Source organism: Thunnus maccoyii, chromosome 24, assembly GCF_910596095.1.
Source record: "Thunnus maccoyii chromosome 24, fThuMac1.1, whole genome shotgun sequence".
NCBI lineage: Eukaryota > Metazoa > Chordata > Actinopteri > Scombriformes > Scombridae > Thunnus > Thunnus maccoyii.
Genome location: NC_056556.1, coordinates 6,403,934 through 6,419,385, shown reverse-complemented (window position 1 = coordinate 6,419,385; position 15,452 = coordinate 6,403,934). Strand labels below are relative to the sequence as shown.

General features: G+C 41.9%; 1 long non-coding RNA gene across 14 annotated transcripts in view; it reads left to right on the top strand.

The window, feature by feature from the left end:
- The window catches only part of LOC121892048, a 183,885-nt gene that overhangs the window by 143,872 nt on the left and 24,561 nt on the right, over window positions 1-15,452 (top strand). For 13 of the 14 annotated variants that reach the window (XR_006094278.1, XR_006094271.1, XR_006094274.1 and 10 more), the window contains one exon: window positions 13,201-13,300. The exons of the other annotated variant lie outside the window; for it this stretch is intronic. This is a non-coding gene — a long non-coding RNA (uncharacterized LOC121892048). Of the gene's footprint in view, window positions 1-13,200; window positions 13,301-15,452 lie in introns of those variants that run through there. 14 annotated transcript variants of the gene reach the window in all.

Genomic DNA, 15,452 nt, shown 5'->3' with positions numbered 1-15,452 from the left:
TTTCTTAGCAATAGTCGATGCTTATTTCTTTATCCAAGTGCTTTTAGTTGCCTAAATGTAACGAGACAACAATGTATAAACAGTAGTAATAGTGAACGCTGCTTTTAGAAAAGCAACGTGATCTACTTCAATTCATATCATCCTGACGGCGCCAAAGAACTTTGATGACGCAGCCTCAAGTCAAGGTCAACGTATTCGCCTTTTCTGGAGCTTTCAGCCTTATCACAGGATCCTCATCTGCTGATGGAGTTTTCTCAGTTGTCCAGTTTTGCTACACCGGCTTCGATTTTACAACTACGGATTTCCCCACCATCTTGAAATACTCGTAAAAGTCACTCCGCTGGAAGCCAGTGACGCACATGACTCGTTTTAGTCTCTGTCTAATAAGTTTGCCTTCCCAGCCTGACGTTAAGGTTATGAATGCAACCCGAATAATTAACATTAAGGGTTTTGAAACTGCTGACAATCCCTTGACCTTATTGTACATGTTAGAGTCCTTCCTTACCTTAACCTTCGATCCAAACAAGATCAACTTAGTCTTATCTAAACATAATAGGAGCCTGTTTCGCGATTATTCTATTCAACTCATCAAATAAATTCTCTAAAAGTCTCTTCTTTTTTCTGATGAGACACAAGGATTGCTGAATCATCTACATGTAAGAACTGGGATGATTTTAGCATGTTAGAAGTCACTGGACACTGAGACATAAATCACGCAGGTTTACATTGTTTGAGATTGAGACACAAGTTTCTATAACCTGAATACCTCTAATCTGAATGCTATTTGTTAATCATGTTGGAATGACTCATTCTAATAATTCTGCCCAATAATAAGCACATTTTGAGGCCATGTGACTTTTGTTTATGTGTCCTGGTTTGGTTGTAATTGGGCATCGTGATGCTAAAAATACTGAAAAAAAAAAAAGAGTTAGAACAACAACACACTTCAAGAGTTTCCTTGAAAACACTCCCAGAAATAATAATGGAAAAGAGGAGGCAGCTTTGTCAACTTGCAACTATAAATATACATGGATATATATCACAAAATTAAAATAATGCTCCTTTTCTGCATGTATCCCATGGTTTCCTAGCAGAGCAACAAAATTAGCTGATTTAACCAAAGCTGGCATTAAACCCTACACAGAGAAAGTGAGCTTGCATGTTTTTTTTTCTCCTTTTTTTTTCAGATATTTGTAGTCTACATTAACATGCAGCCAAAGCAGCCTAGTTCACCCTCTGTAAGGAACTCAACATCATCCGCGGCTGGCTGTAGCTGCGGGCAAAAACAACAAGGCACTAAACGCACGCTGTCGAAGAAGAAACGCTTTTAGTTTCTCAGAGCTCATAATCGTGTGGTTCCTGTTTTGTTGCTTTATGTGTGTGTGTGTGTGCTTGTGTGTGTGTAAATCCCTTGCTGTTTGTGAGCTGCGCAACACCGCTGGGTGCTCTCTGTGTCTGCTCGCTGGATATCAGGCACCCAGGGATCCTCAGAAGCAAGTATTACCAGTTAATGCACCTCTGAAAGAGAGCATCTGCACTTAAGACAATTATACCACAGATGGGTGTGTGTTGTGGGTTTGTGTTTCTCTATGTGTGTGTGTGTGAGAGAGAGTGAGAGAGAGAGACAGATAGACAAAGAGAAAAGAGAGAGTGAGACAGAGCGTTCTGTGCCTTCACGTGAAATACGATGTGCGTTTCATTCCCCTCTGAACTGAAATCCGTTTTCCTCACCTCTCTTCTGGGTTCAAAATGTTTGAGGTTTATTTTCAGGACCTTGCAATCACACTTTTTTTTTTTTTTTTCTTTTCAACAAAGCCAACAGCACACACACACACACACACACACACACCTTTCCTGGCTATCTTTTCTCTCTTTTGTAGAATCCGCTGTGTATTTTAGAGCAGGTACACACTTGTATCTTTCCTGGACCTCCAAAGAGGAAAACCACCATGACGCAGCTGCTGTGAGCTGAGTTCGGTTTGAAAGAATATCCGGACTGCTTCATATGAGGCCTCACCCATTTTGAAAGGGAAATGATGACATCATCTTTGTGTGCTTCCTTGCCACAAATACTCAGATCATATATTGTATGTACCCAAAAAAATCTAGTTGTTCAAAGTACGTTAAGGAGGTTATGACTGCTGTCAAAAAATGCTAAGTAAGGAGAAGGTGTAAAAAATTCATGTATATGATGCCCATCAAAATGTAAGCTCACACACTACAACATTTTGGGGCTGAAGCCAATTCAGAAGTACCTTAAAGTGCAATGGATGGATCCCAAAAAGCATCAACTTCTCTCTAGAACTACTAGTTTTTTTCAATGATTCATTGTGGTCTCAATCTCTAAATTCAGGCCCTCTAATAAGTTCTGGTGGTCATTTTGGAAGTTATTGCTCCATTAATAAGATTTGAAGACTTTATAGTAGGTTTGATGTCTGCCGTGCAGGGGTTGATTGACAGCTGTGATTGACAGTTCGCTCACCTGCTGTTCTTTCCATCTCTGGGACTCACACTGAGTCGACTATTGTTGCAATATTTCGATAAGTTTAATGTTATTGGGGGTTTTTTTCCCCGGGAATCTAGCTTCAATCTGAGGTAGTGGTGCGTGTTTACAGAGTGTGAAACGCAAAAACACCCCGCATTCCTTCTGTGGAAAAGTCCTGGCTCCAAATGGAAAAGATGGCACCAACCATAAGCTGCATTTCTGGGCTTCAAACTGGCTCCAGTGCAAACTAATGTGTGATGTCACAACTTGTTACATCCATGTGTATGTAAAGTCTATGGTTCAGGCGCTTCAACACATCAGGATACGCCACTGTGCTATTTCCCAGCATCAGTGCTCCAGAGAAATGGCGATTTTATCTGAATTAAGAGGATTAAATATTCTGTTCTGTACATTCTGGTTTAAAAGTTTGTCCCACTCAGCTGTCCCATGTGTCAGCAGCACCTTTGCCCCTCCAGAGGACAGCAGGACGGACGCTAACAGATTGGACCCCCCATATGGCGTGCCGTCCCATCGTGCGATAAATAAACTGCTGGCTACTCTGACCTCTGCCTGCACTGAGCTCGCTGTGAACATGTGCTGCTTCTGGATGGGAAGAGCTCAGCAGGGGGGGGGGGGGGGTGGTGGAGGGGTGGAGGGATGTGGGGGGGGGGGGGTTCTCCTTCCCCTTCTCTTTTCCCTCCGCTCCTCCCGCTCACTCCCTTCCAGTCCCACCTCGACGTTTTCACCCCTCAGTCGGAGTCAGCGGTCCATCTCGCGCCGCAGATTGCCTATGACAGCCGCGCTATTTCAAGTCGGGGGTTTGAGCTAAATTGGAGTGAGCAATACCACCTGTGCCTGCTGAAGGGCCGCTCTGGTTCGCGCTGTTGCTCCACAGAGAGGAACCGGGAGAGAGGGAGGGAGGGGTGGGTGTGTGGTGGGATGGGGAAGGAGAGAGGGGGGCGAAGGGGGGGGGGGGGGGGGTAAAAAAGCTGCTACCTGCAACCATCAAAGCCTCTGTTTCACATGCAATCTGCCCAGCTGGCTCCCCAGTGAGGAGGAGTGAGCTGAGAGCAGAGAGCTGGATGAGAGCAGCTCTCTAACTCTTCCTTCTTACTCACCTTGCTCTTGATACAGGTGTGCTTCTTCCCACCTCTCTCTCTCTCTCTCTCTCTCTCTCTCTCTTTCATATTCTCCCCCTCTCTCTCTCCCTTTACAACTGGTTACTCTCTTCCTTAAAGGCCCCTTTACACCATTAAAATTTTAACCTGTCCGAGATGAAAGTAAGTGAGAGAAAGTGCTAGATTGCACCTTTAGAAACATCGACTTTAGAGCTTTGGTGAACAAAGACAGTGTCTAAAATTTAGGAGCAACATCTCGTAGTGTGATATAGCATGTAATGATGCAGAATACACATGTCAAACATCACTGTTAGTGCCGTTTTTGAACCAAGTATAGAAATAAGTATGTGTATAAAGTTTTTAGACCCATCTTGAACAGTGTGACGTGCAGTGAAGCTACTAGATTGCCATTATCACACAATATGTAGAAGAATTTAGTCTATTTTGGGGGGTTGGTTTAAAAAAAAAAAAATCTAACCTTACCTCAACCCTCTTGCCTTTGGAGAGCAGTGTTCACCTCGGACAAACCCCAGGTTGTAGACACCTTAACAAGTTCAAAAACTACATTTCATCTGCTATAATCATTACTGTAATTGTGCAAAACCAGTCCTACTCCTGCACTGGAAATGGACACTATGTCGGAGGAGCAAACACCCCCCACTTGTTGCTTAATTTAAGATCCGGGAGCTTAATATGACTTTTTTTTTTGTTTGCTACTTGTACACAAACACTCTGCCTTGCTGCTGCATGTGCATGCACAGTTTTTAAGTTGAATCATTAATCATTACAAACTCATTCATGAAAAAATGATTCAAACCCACACAACTTTATTTTAAATTCTTTAACATCCCAAAGATACAAAACACTCTATGTCAGACTGAATTATGACGATATGAAATGATGCGGAGAGCTTGAATATTTAGAAGAATGTTTTACTGTACTACTTATTAGCTTTCCAGAGCTTTCAGCCTCATTCTTCAGCCAATGCAGGTGGCTCGGGTGTCATTATGTGGCCAAAGAAGAAGTAAAACCTTGTGGAAGTGAACCTCAAACTTTTGTTACAGATCCTTTTCCCAAAGGTCAAGAATGAACTTTCAGGCTCAGAAACGTTATATTTCTTAACTCTACTGGCACAAGCCAACACTGTCACAAATCAGCAGTCAAAATGTCCCTTGTAGATAGAATTAGCATGTCTTTGCTCCTGCAGATTGGCTGGCGAGAGCAAAATGGGAGGGGGCCTGGGGGGAGTCTGAACTCCCATCCTCCTCCTCCTCCTCCTCCTCCTCCACCTCCTCGTCCTCCTGGGCAGGATACAGTAGGCATCATTTAGTGGGGAGAGTGGTGGAAACAGTGTGGGGTTAGCCACAAGGTCGCCACACTTACTGCACGGCCGAGCTCATTTCCACTGCTGTCCACAGCTCGGGCTTCCCCTCCGAGAGAGACACAGAGAGAGAGAGAGAGAGAGAGAGAACTGCAAGCCAGTGAAATGGCTCATTCACTTTCTGATCACAGCCCGCCACTCTCTTCACTCACACACTCAAACTGACACACTTGCCGCATGCACACACATTCCAGGCCGTCTTCATCGTGCGGTTGTTTGCTATTTTCGTCCCTCACTTCCCCGATGTCATGAAATATCTCCTCTAGCTCTGACAGTTCACTTTGTGATCGCCACCGCTTACCAGACTCACCAGATCGCTTTCAAAATTAACTAGTTTTGACTTTAAACCACCACTCAGTATATCTAAGCATTTCACAATCATGTTAATCCCTTTCTCAAACTAATCTGATAAGTAGAGCTAATGATATTTCAATGGTGCTCAAACGGGCTATAGCTGTCATACACTGCAAGTCTGTTTTTCTCAGGAAGACATACAATCCCCCCCCCCCCTCCACACACACAAACACACACTTTCTCTCTCATTCTCCCACACACACACACACACACACACAAACACACACAGATTTATGTGCAGGCACCCCAGAAGGCACAGCGGTGCTGAACCAATCCGCTTTTGTTGACTTGTACTTCTGCCAACTCTCGCTATAAAGACGTCTGATCAGCCAAATGGTCAAATACCTGAGATATGCAGGATGTAATACATTTACTTACATTTGAAGCATTTAGCTAATGCGGCATGCTGTACAGAGCATGAGTTCATTGACTAATAGCTCAAAACAGGAGTAGATTTATGGAAGTTCACAATATGACATCATGGGATCAAAACATTTGAAACTAAAACTAGTTTGGAAACTTTTTTGAGCAGATGTCAGAAAGAAGTTTAGCTACAGGTACCCAGATGTGTCAATTTTGGTTGTCAAATTTGTCACAGGCCATCAAATGAACATCTGTTCAACCTCAGAATGCTTGCTGGGATAGTTAGTTTACAAAATGTGAAAAACATGTTGAGCAAAAATGACACCCCCGGAAATCGAACAAAACTGGTGTTCATAGTAGTTATCTGTCTTTTTTTCTTTCGGGTGCTGCAGATGTTAGATGATACAGTAAGTTTTAGTCATCACAAACAAATAATTTTGATATAACAGGCCTCTCTACATGGAATTTTTATTTTTTGTCCCAACCCATTGCTAGACAACGACGATGATATTGGACACTTCTGCAAAGCCGCGAAATTCTCTGTGCATTGCAACAACAGTACGGTTAAGGATTGTGGTTATGACAAACCAACGATGGTTGAGAAATGGTTTGGGTTAGGCAACTAAAAACAGAAAAAGCAAACGTTAATTACAGGTCTGTAATGGGATGCACCACCCCAACCTCCACAGCTTTACTTTCCGAGCTGTAATTGTCACAAACTGATGTAATTTTATTTAACAAGCTCTACTTGAGTGTGGTACATAGTGGCAGCAGACAAATTTACTCCCCTTCACTTTCCTCTTGTTCATATACCTCCATTACTCCAAGTCGTGCAAACATCCTACTGAAAGACACAGAAATTGCAGGAATCAATTTTCTTTAGTTCCCTGTTTAAGATCCATTTCTACAAGAAGAATTTTGCTTCAACTCTGCACAGAAGAAACTTGGCCAAATTGTATTTTGTTCAACTTGATTGCAATTAAAAGTTCTTGGTATCCAAAAACCAAAAAAGCAGTGGTCAGTGTATTCCTGTATACATTAAGACATCATGTTGACTTGACAAAACTTCCAGAGACCAGGCTCTACACCTCTGAGCTAAAAATCGCTCTCACTCCGATTGTAAACTTGTCTCCGATACAGTTTCCCTCAGCGGCCTCCAGTGTCTCATCCATGGATCAATACCACCACACACCACAGCCCTTTACTCACACTCCAGCCTGGCAGTAAGGGATTGCAGGGAGCCGCTGGGTCAATGGCAGGGTCCCGGTCGGTTGATGGCTGTTCGTTAAAGAGCGGTCGACACGGCGGAGCTCGGTGTTAACGGTGTCAGCCCTGATACTCCCGCCGGGCCGCTCTCTCCTAATGACCAGCCAATCAATAGCCGTCTGCCCTCAGTACTGACCAATCAAATTGACATCTCTTGTTGACACATCGAACCGGAGGGGAAGAGGAAGGTTTAGCTCCGCAGAAGTCCGTTTCATTTATGAATATGTGGCTGCACAGGTGGAAGAACACGACACTGTCGCAGTCATCTTTGGGTTTTTGATGCATTCACATACACTAATAAAATATTATTGATTAGCTGCTAAAGACAAGTAAATTCACTGTTTCTATGCAGAGTTTATTGGGCTTAAAAATAGAATCATGTCTGATTTTGTGGCACAGTTGTGTTTGTAGTAAATTTCATTCGAAGACGCCCAATTCCAAGGAAAGGTGGTTTTTGAATAATTATTAATGGTTTCTTGTCTATTCTGTATGCAGAAACCAACACAACAATGCCACTCTGTAACAGATTTTGGCACTATTTTGTTTCTGTGACAAATTCACCTGTGTCTCTGTTGGTGAACTTGTTTTTTTTCTCCCTCTTTTCTCTTTTGGGGTGAGATATTTTTATCAGCTCCATGGGGTTTCTTTTTCTCAGCCGCACAGTTTGTATTTTTGCCTCCCTGTCTCTCTGCTCTTGTCAGTTTTTGGCATCTGTATTTGCAAACAAGCCAAACCAGGAATTATTTATATATAAATAAGTCCAGGAGCTGTTTGAAAGTGGTTATCATTAGGAAAGGGCCCTATCCCTCCTCTCTTTTATTCATCTGTGTATCCATCACCGCGTGCTGCATCATGGTTTGTTGTGTGTTTGTGTGAGTGAAGGGGCAGGAAATGGACGAGTTGTGCAGATGAAAGGGGATGCAGGGCCACGTGGCGGAGGCTACACTGGAGCCTCAGTCCTCTGTGTCTGTCGCTGAGTCGCCCCGTCCGTCCATCTGTCCGTGCGCCCTCAAAGGGACGTTTGTCCCGCCACAAGGGTCATTCAGAACACACACACACACGTGGGTAAAGAAAGAAAGAAGCACACACCCTCTTCTGACTGGACAAATGGACACTCGGTGACTCTGAGTGAGGCACTTCAGGAACACTTTAATCGCCTCGTACAATGAAAGCAGAGGACTTTGTTTTTAATGTAAAGACCCGCTAATGTAGAAACACTTGGACACTTAGAGGACAAAACAGACAGAGAGCAAAGCTTCTGTTGAACTGTTTTTATTGTGTGAACCAAGGAAAGGGGTGCAGGTTTTGATTTAACAACCATGACTATACAATATCTGTTCAGGATTCCCTGCGTTTTTTATTCAGTTCAATCACATTTGTTTTCTGAAGACATTTGCAGGAAAACACATGTAATATGTCAAATTATTTTGCAACATCGGCTGCACAAGAGACCAGTTTAACTTTTTTTCCAGAGGCTGGTGCTCCAGAGTCTGACGATACTGTACAGACAGACAGAAAACAAAAGCAATAAAAATGATACTTTTCTCAATGCAGTTTGGAATTAAAAGAAAGCAATTTACATTTCAGCCATAAGACATTTACGAGTGTGTCATTTAACATTATGATACAGTTGCACAACTTGACATTTACCTTGACATTGATCTATTCCTGCCCTATACAACACTCTCCTACTTCACTCCATTCGTAAAAACACTCAAAAACCTTCATATCATCAAATTCTCAGCACTGTTTGTCTTACTTGCAAGCATGGCACTTTGCATTTTACATGGTACACAGTCGCACATGATGTAAAAGAATTTCCGGTTACATAAATTGATAAGTCCTACCTCAGCTCTGCCAAAATACCTTATGAAACAGTTTATCTGAGACGAGCTGGCGATAGAGTATTTTCAGTAGGAGATGTGACAATGTGACATCATGCTGTGGGGAAATGAGCACGAGCAGAGATATATTCCAACAAAAAAAAAAAAAAAAAAATACCGGCTCTATCCCTGAGCTTCACTGACAAAAATGTCTTTAGGTGGTAAGGATTATGGATTAATCTATAATAACTAGTGAAGGAAAAGAGAAAGGGGGAGAAAACGAGCCTCCAGTCCTTCCATACCACCACGAGAAATACTGCCTCATCATGTGATGTTCCCACTAATATTCCCAAATTATATCGTTTAGACCTGTATCAGTGCTGGAGAATTAATCATCATTTCTCTGACACTGCCCGTCCCCAGAGTTCATTAAATAAACTATATATCCCCCTCTAATTTCTACAAGTTGTGGAGATTTTTTTCTTCTTCTTCTTCTTCTTTTTGGTCCCTTCACCCAACCCCACCCTTTCCATTCCTTGATAATCTGTTTATCCGTAAGTGTCACATTACATTTGCAAAGCAGCTGGGGGGACCACTGCCATCTTGTATGGAGGGGCTTGAGTGTGATTACCCGGCCTCATATTTGGCGCGCACTCAGACTTGTCAAATCCTTTGATCTGAACTGTCTTCATAATCACTTCAAAAAGTCTTCCTGAGAGCGTGAGGGCTTTACAAATGGGCTTCCCACTTTCACAGGGCTACACTTTCATTCTCTCTCTCTCTCTCTCTCTCCGAGTGTGTGTCGGTTCGTGTCTGGGTGTGTGTGTGTGTTTTCTGTTTCTATTTCTAGTTTAGTATCTACTTTTGTATGTGTGCTTGATTGTCTCTTTCCCTCTCTCTCTCAGAGTCTCTGCGTCTTCAGTTTGTATTGCCAAAGCACACAGAGAAAAAGAAAACATTAGAAACTGATTCATATGATACAGATGTCATGTAAGGAAATAATTATAAACTGTGAACATTAAAGAAAATCAGTACATCTTGTGAGCCATAAAACAGTCATATCAGAATCTACATATATGTTAATTTTATACATGACACATAGTCAGGGGCGTCATCCAATCAATATTTTTTGGGGGGGCACAGTTTCATACGGTATTAACGTTTATACCAAAACCAAGTTTTTACCAGTAATCATCTGCTTTGGCTGCTGTCATCAAACCACCCTCATCAGTAACTACAACTATAATCGAATGGCCTTTTATTATTATTACTTTTAACACATTTAATATCAATATTGAACCAGAAAATGTTGGTGAAAAGGCTTTAAACTCAGGGGTAATGTTACCTGGTTATGTAGCTATTGTTTTTACTTTTACTACGAATTTCACTGCTGTCATTTGTTTCGGGACAAAAACAATACTCTAAAGGTATACTATGCAGGATTTTCCCATTTATGACCCACTAGAAGTGTGCGGTGGTGTATTTATCTGCAGAGACTCTGCCCTCTGCTTGTATTTTCTTATTTTCTTATTATTTTGCTTTGTCCGGGATGTTTCTGGGCGTCAACTCAATGTTTCTGGGGCAGTGGGTGTGTAACCCCAAGCCAATAACAGCGAGCAGGGTGTGAGGTCGGGACTTGTAGGTAGCGACCAGGTTACATTGCTGTTTTTTATTTCAGTGTTTTCCCTTCTTCTCTGTGTGCTGTGTGCTGCTCCTCTGCTGTTGGTGTGTCTGTTTGACTGACACACACACAAGCAGAGCAGAGAGCCGGCGTGTTTATTTGTGTTTTTAGAACGTAACCGCTGTGAAACAATCAGAAAATAACGTTTTATTACTCTGATTCACGGCTTCGTTCTCGCCAGCACCGCTCGCTCTCTTCATTCATTCTCTATCTCGCTCAACCACTGCTCTCTCTCGCTCGCACGTTGAGCCGGGGAGGAGGGGCCAACTTTGAATGCTGTGTGTTTACAAACACACAGCATGACAAATCCTGCATATTATACCTTTAAAAATGGAAATTCTGAAGCTCTATATTTAAATTCATCATACAGAACTGCCACTGCTGCTATAACATAGAGATTTCTAGCTGGAAGGAACCAACTAGCCTAAACAGGGGGCTAAAATATGAATTAAAACATACAGAAAAGTGGCTTTTGTTTATATATTATATTAGTAAGGCTAATTAAAAATGCTTATTGTGAAAATAGAATTTAACTATTTCTACATTTGAGAGGGCATGTGCCCCCTTTTTCTATGTCTGGCTTTCTTTGAAAGTGTCTTTCTATTTCTGTTTCCCAAACTGCGTACTAGATACAAACTATATACAACTTTATAACTGTCATTGTATACTATTTTTGCAGTTATCATATATATAAACTCAACTGGAGGAAAGCAGACTATATTCTTGCCTTTTTGCTTGTTAGGACTTTGCAGCCATCTATGCATGAAGGACCAGAGTGCATTAATTCATTATCATTATTAGTATACAAGAAATTCCTGTATTTCACTGTGTTGTATAAATAGAAAATTAGGCAGTATGTGCGCCAAAGGACGTCAATCAAACTGCAACTTTGGAAAGCCACATGCTGCAAATTAAACTTCACAAAGAGAAAGCAACATGTTTTTCCAAAGATTTAGTAGATTTGTTTTGTTTTCCTGCATCTTTTCGCTGTCTAACCGCCACCTGCAATTAGTTTTAATATGTAATGCATAAAGCAGCTGTGAGTAGCTCCTTCATTTTATTGCACCGTGAGAAAGCACATTGACTACACACTCAAAAATCAAGCACTGTTTTTGTATGCATACTTTTTTTTTCACTATATTTAACACAAAGGCCCAACATACCCATACTAAACCCACACAGGTGATTCTAATTAATTCTGCTGATTAAACCTCTTCTCAAGCAGTTGCAATTTTGAGATATTTGTACTTTTATGCAACTTTCTTCTTCTACTCCACCACATCTCAGAGGGAAATAAACTTTTTACTCCTCTACGTTTACCTGACAATTAATAGTTGCAGATAAAGGTTTACAACTCATTAGATACAAAATATAATATGAAGTATATGCATCAGTAATAATGATCCAATGAAGTAATACACACAACACTCTGAAAGGAGCAATTCTGCATTATGAATACATAACATTTTACTGGTAATCAGATGTTTTCACAGCAGACATTTGACTCATAGTAGGAAAAGCACAGGTGTAACTAATAACATCAACAATGGCTCTGTGCTTTATGTTGTGCCAGTAAGCCATGACGAGAACCCTGAAACTGAAGCAGCTAAATGGAACTCAGCCATCCTTAATTCCCTTATTTGCACCTGTGCTTTTCCTACCGCTGAAATGTCTTACAAGCGTCTTGAGTACTTCATCCAGGACTCTGTGGTGTTTGATTGACGTCTCTCTGACTCTCCTGTTAGCTTTTGTTGCACCTGTTACACCTCTATACATCCTTACGGAGTCCACGTCGACATCATATCATTTCACCTTCAACCCCCGAGCACAAGTCTAATCAGCCAGAAAACACCTGTGTAGGTGTTTGCGGGGCCTTTAAAAGCAACTGAAACACATCTTATACAGCGTGTCCTCTCTCTCTCTCTCTCTCTCTCTCTCTCTCTCTCTCTCTCTCTCTCTCTCTCTCTCTCTCTTTCTCTTGTCTTTATCGGCTCAATTTAAATAAGCATAAATTATAACGTTGCCAGAGCAGTATTGATTCTACTCGGTCATATGCATAAATGTACAGTAGATAGAACATAATATAAGGCTCTCCTTTGCTCTCTCTCCCTCTCTAAGGGACAGTTGTAGGTCTGGCTTTGTGGTTTGTGTGATGGATTTCATTATCTCAATAGCTGCGTGTGTGTGTGTGTGTGTGTGTGTGTGTGTGTGTGTGTGTGTGTGTGTGTGTGTGTGTGTGTGTGTGTGTGTGTGTGTGTGTGTGTATATGTGTGCCACTGGGTCCAGAAAAAGGCCTTAACTGAAGCAGACAATGGTGGCCTTTCAGCATATTTTTTAATATCCTGCCCCTGTTGTCTCTCCCTCTCTTTTCCTCAGTCAGACATGAGAGTCCTCTCTCTCTCTCTCTCTCTCTCTCTCTCTCTCTCTCTCTCTCTGTCTTTTTCTCTCTCTCCTGGTGTGTATGTGCCTCTCTCTATCACTCACTCTCCAACCAACGGATGGATGGATGAAGGCGGAAGCAGCAACAGTGGCAGCGGCGGCAGCAGGGAGGTGAGGGGGTGTAAAAAGCAGTGCCCCCCCCGCCCCCCGCCCCCCCTCCTCCCATCAACACCCCCCTCCCCCTCCTTCGTTCTGCGCTTCAACAATAGCATTTGCATATTTTTATACTCTGTCTTTCCTTCTCTCTCTTTCCCCTTCTCTCTCTCTCTCTCTCTCTCTCTCTCTCAAAGAAAACAGCCTGAAGCGTGAATACTCCAGCAGCAGGCGTGCAGAGGAAAACGGAAGCTGGGGAGACGGCGTGTCCGCTTTTGCTAGGGGAGAGAGAGACTGTGCAAGTACACACACACACACACAGACACACACACACAAACTCTCTCTCTCTCTCACACACACACACAAGCTAAGGCCCTTACCTCCAGAGGTTGTGCATCTATGGTGGGGGGGATAGAGGGGGGGATGCGGGACAGGGAGGGGTGTCACAGGAGGACAGAAGTTTGATGTGTGTGTGTGTGTGTGTGTGTGTGTGTGTGTGTGTGTGTATGTGTGGTGCCAAGGGACTGTGGCTCTCCTGGAAGAGGAAGAGACAAAAAGAAAAACAGACATTAGAATCAGATGGGCACACTCTAAAAAACATAATCGTCAAACTATATTGAAATATTACACTATGAATATAGAAAACCAGCGCAGCAGAGTAACTAAGTACATTTACTCGAGTACTGTACTACAACAAACTATAAATATTGAAGCACTTGTACTTTGCAGATTAAGATTTTGCATAAAAAACTATGCATTATTATAGTTCTACAACTATTTTTCCATGTAGTCATAATGGATAATTTATGTGACTCAGCATGAAATTTGGTGAAGGAGTAGATTCAACATGTTTTTGTCATATTTTTTTCCTATATATCTGTCATAGCTCTTTTCACGGAGGCATATTTTGAGTGTTAGACAGTCTTATCCGGCTCTGCTCTGATTGGTCCAGTCTGGTAGTAGATTGATTCGTGATCAAGCAGATTGAAACCACCTGATAATTGAGTGTTTTCGTGTCTACATGTATTGCTTTTTCTGCTCCGCGGTGCCAGACGTTAAGATCAGAATGTTTCTCTATCAGATGTCATGAATCTGAATCTGAATCTATCACCACAGTCTGCAGATCTTTTGTCTGACTCCTGCGTTCAGTTTGGTTTTTGATCTGCACGCTCTCATCTCTCTCTAGATTAAAGTGCTCAGCGGTAAATGCAATATGTACAACCACGTAAAATGCTGTTTACATGTTAATGCATCAATAATATTAATCTGATAATATAATAAACAATAATTCTCTGAAATAGCATCCTGCTTAGTGAGCACTTTTCATACTTTTAAGCATATTTTGCTGATAATACCTCCTGTACTTGTACTTAAGTAAAATCTTTTGAGTACTTCTTCCACTCCTGTACAAAAATAGATCAAAACTACAATTTCATGGTCTTTCACGTCACTTTTGAAGCTTCATAATCAGGAAAATCACAATCTGTGACATTTTCACATTTGGTACGAGGCTCCGTTTTTGCCAAAAAAACAGACGCTGGCTCATTTGTGCAGATATTTGTTGTTGTCCACTGCCTGTAGCTCAGCCTATATAGCAAGTTCATGAAAGCTTTTCCATTTGCTGTTCCAAACACACTCTCTGTCTGTGTGTCTGGCAGCTCTTTCCTGGGAACACAGTGTGTTTTCGGTTTGTTCAGAGTCAGCAGAAGAAGAAGAAGAAGAAGAAGAAGAAGAAGAAGAACTGTTGGCATAAAGCATTGATGGCCCTCTTAACTGCGACAGAAAACAGAACCAAAAGAAACTCAGGAAATGTATGTAAAAAGACAGCACAGTGCCACCCACACTGCGTGATTGACAGGTGATTTGTGGAGAGTGCAGTGCAGGAATGCAGTACTGTGGCAGTGAGCCTACAGAGATGGAGACAAATGTGCAAAATTAATTATTCCACTGATTCAAGTGACCAGTTTTGTTTTAAAATACCACGCCTTTTACCGTGGAAACTTCCTTAAAGTAGAGAAACTCAGTTGGAGACATGTCAAATGTTGAGTTTTAATCAGAACATATGAAACTAATTAGCTTGTTCTTGCAGCATTGGTGTGAATAGGCTGCTGAGTCAAGATGATTGTGTCTGAAAAAAAACAACCTACTCTTTCCTGTACAGTAGCAAAGATGACTGCCTAACACTGAGATCAACTATTTCCTCAAATGTTTTGCAAACAAATAGACGTTTTAAACATCAGAATACGTATCACAGCTCTGACATAGACTCCTGTGGGTGCATTTTTATCAGCATAGAGGAGACATACAGTCAAATTACTGGGAAAACAGAGCGGGCGTTACGTAACAGTGTCGTTCTGAGTTTTCGCCGGAGGAGAACACACAGGTTGGATAAATGTGGGCTAAACAGAGTTTCTGTGGCAGAAACCGAGGACGTATCGAGACGTGTGTT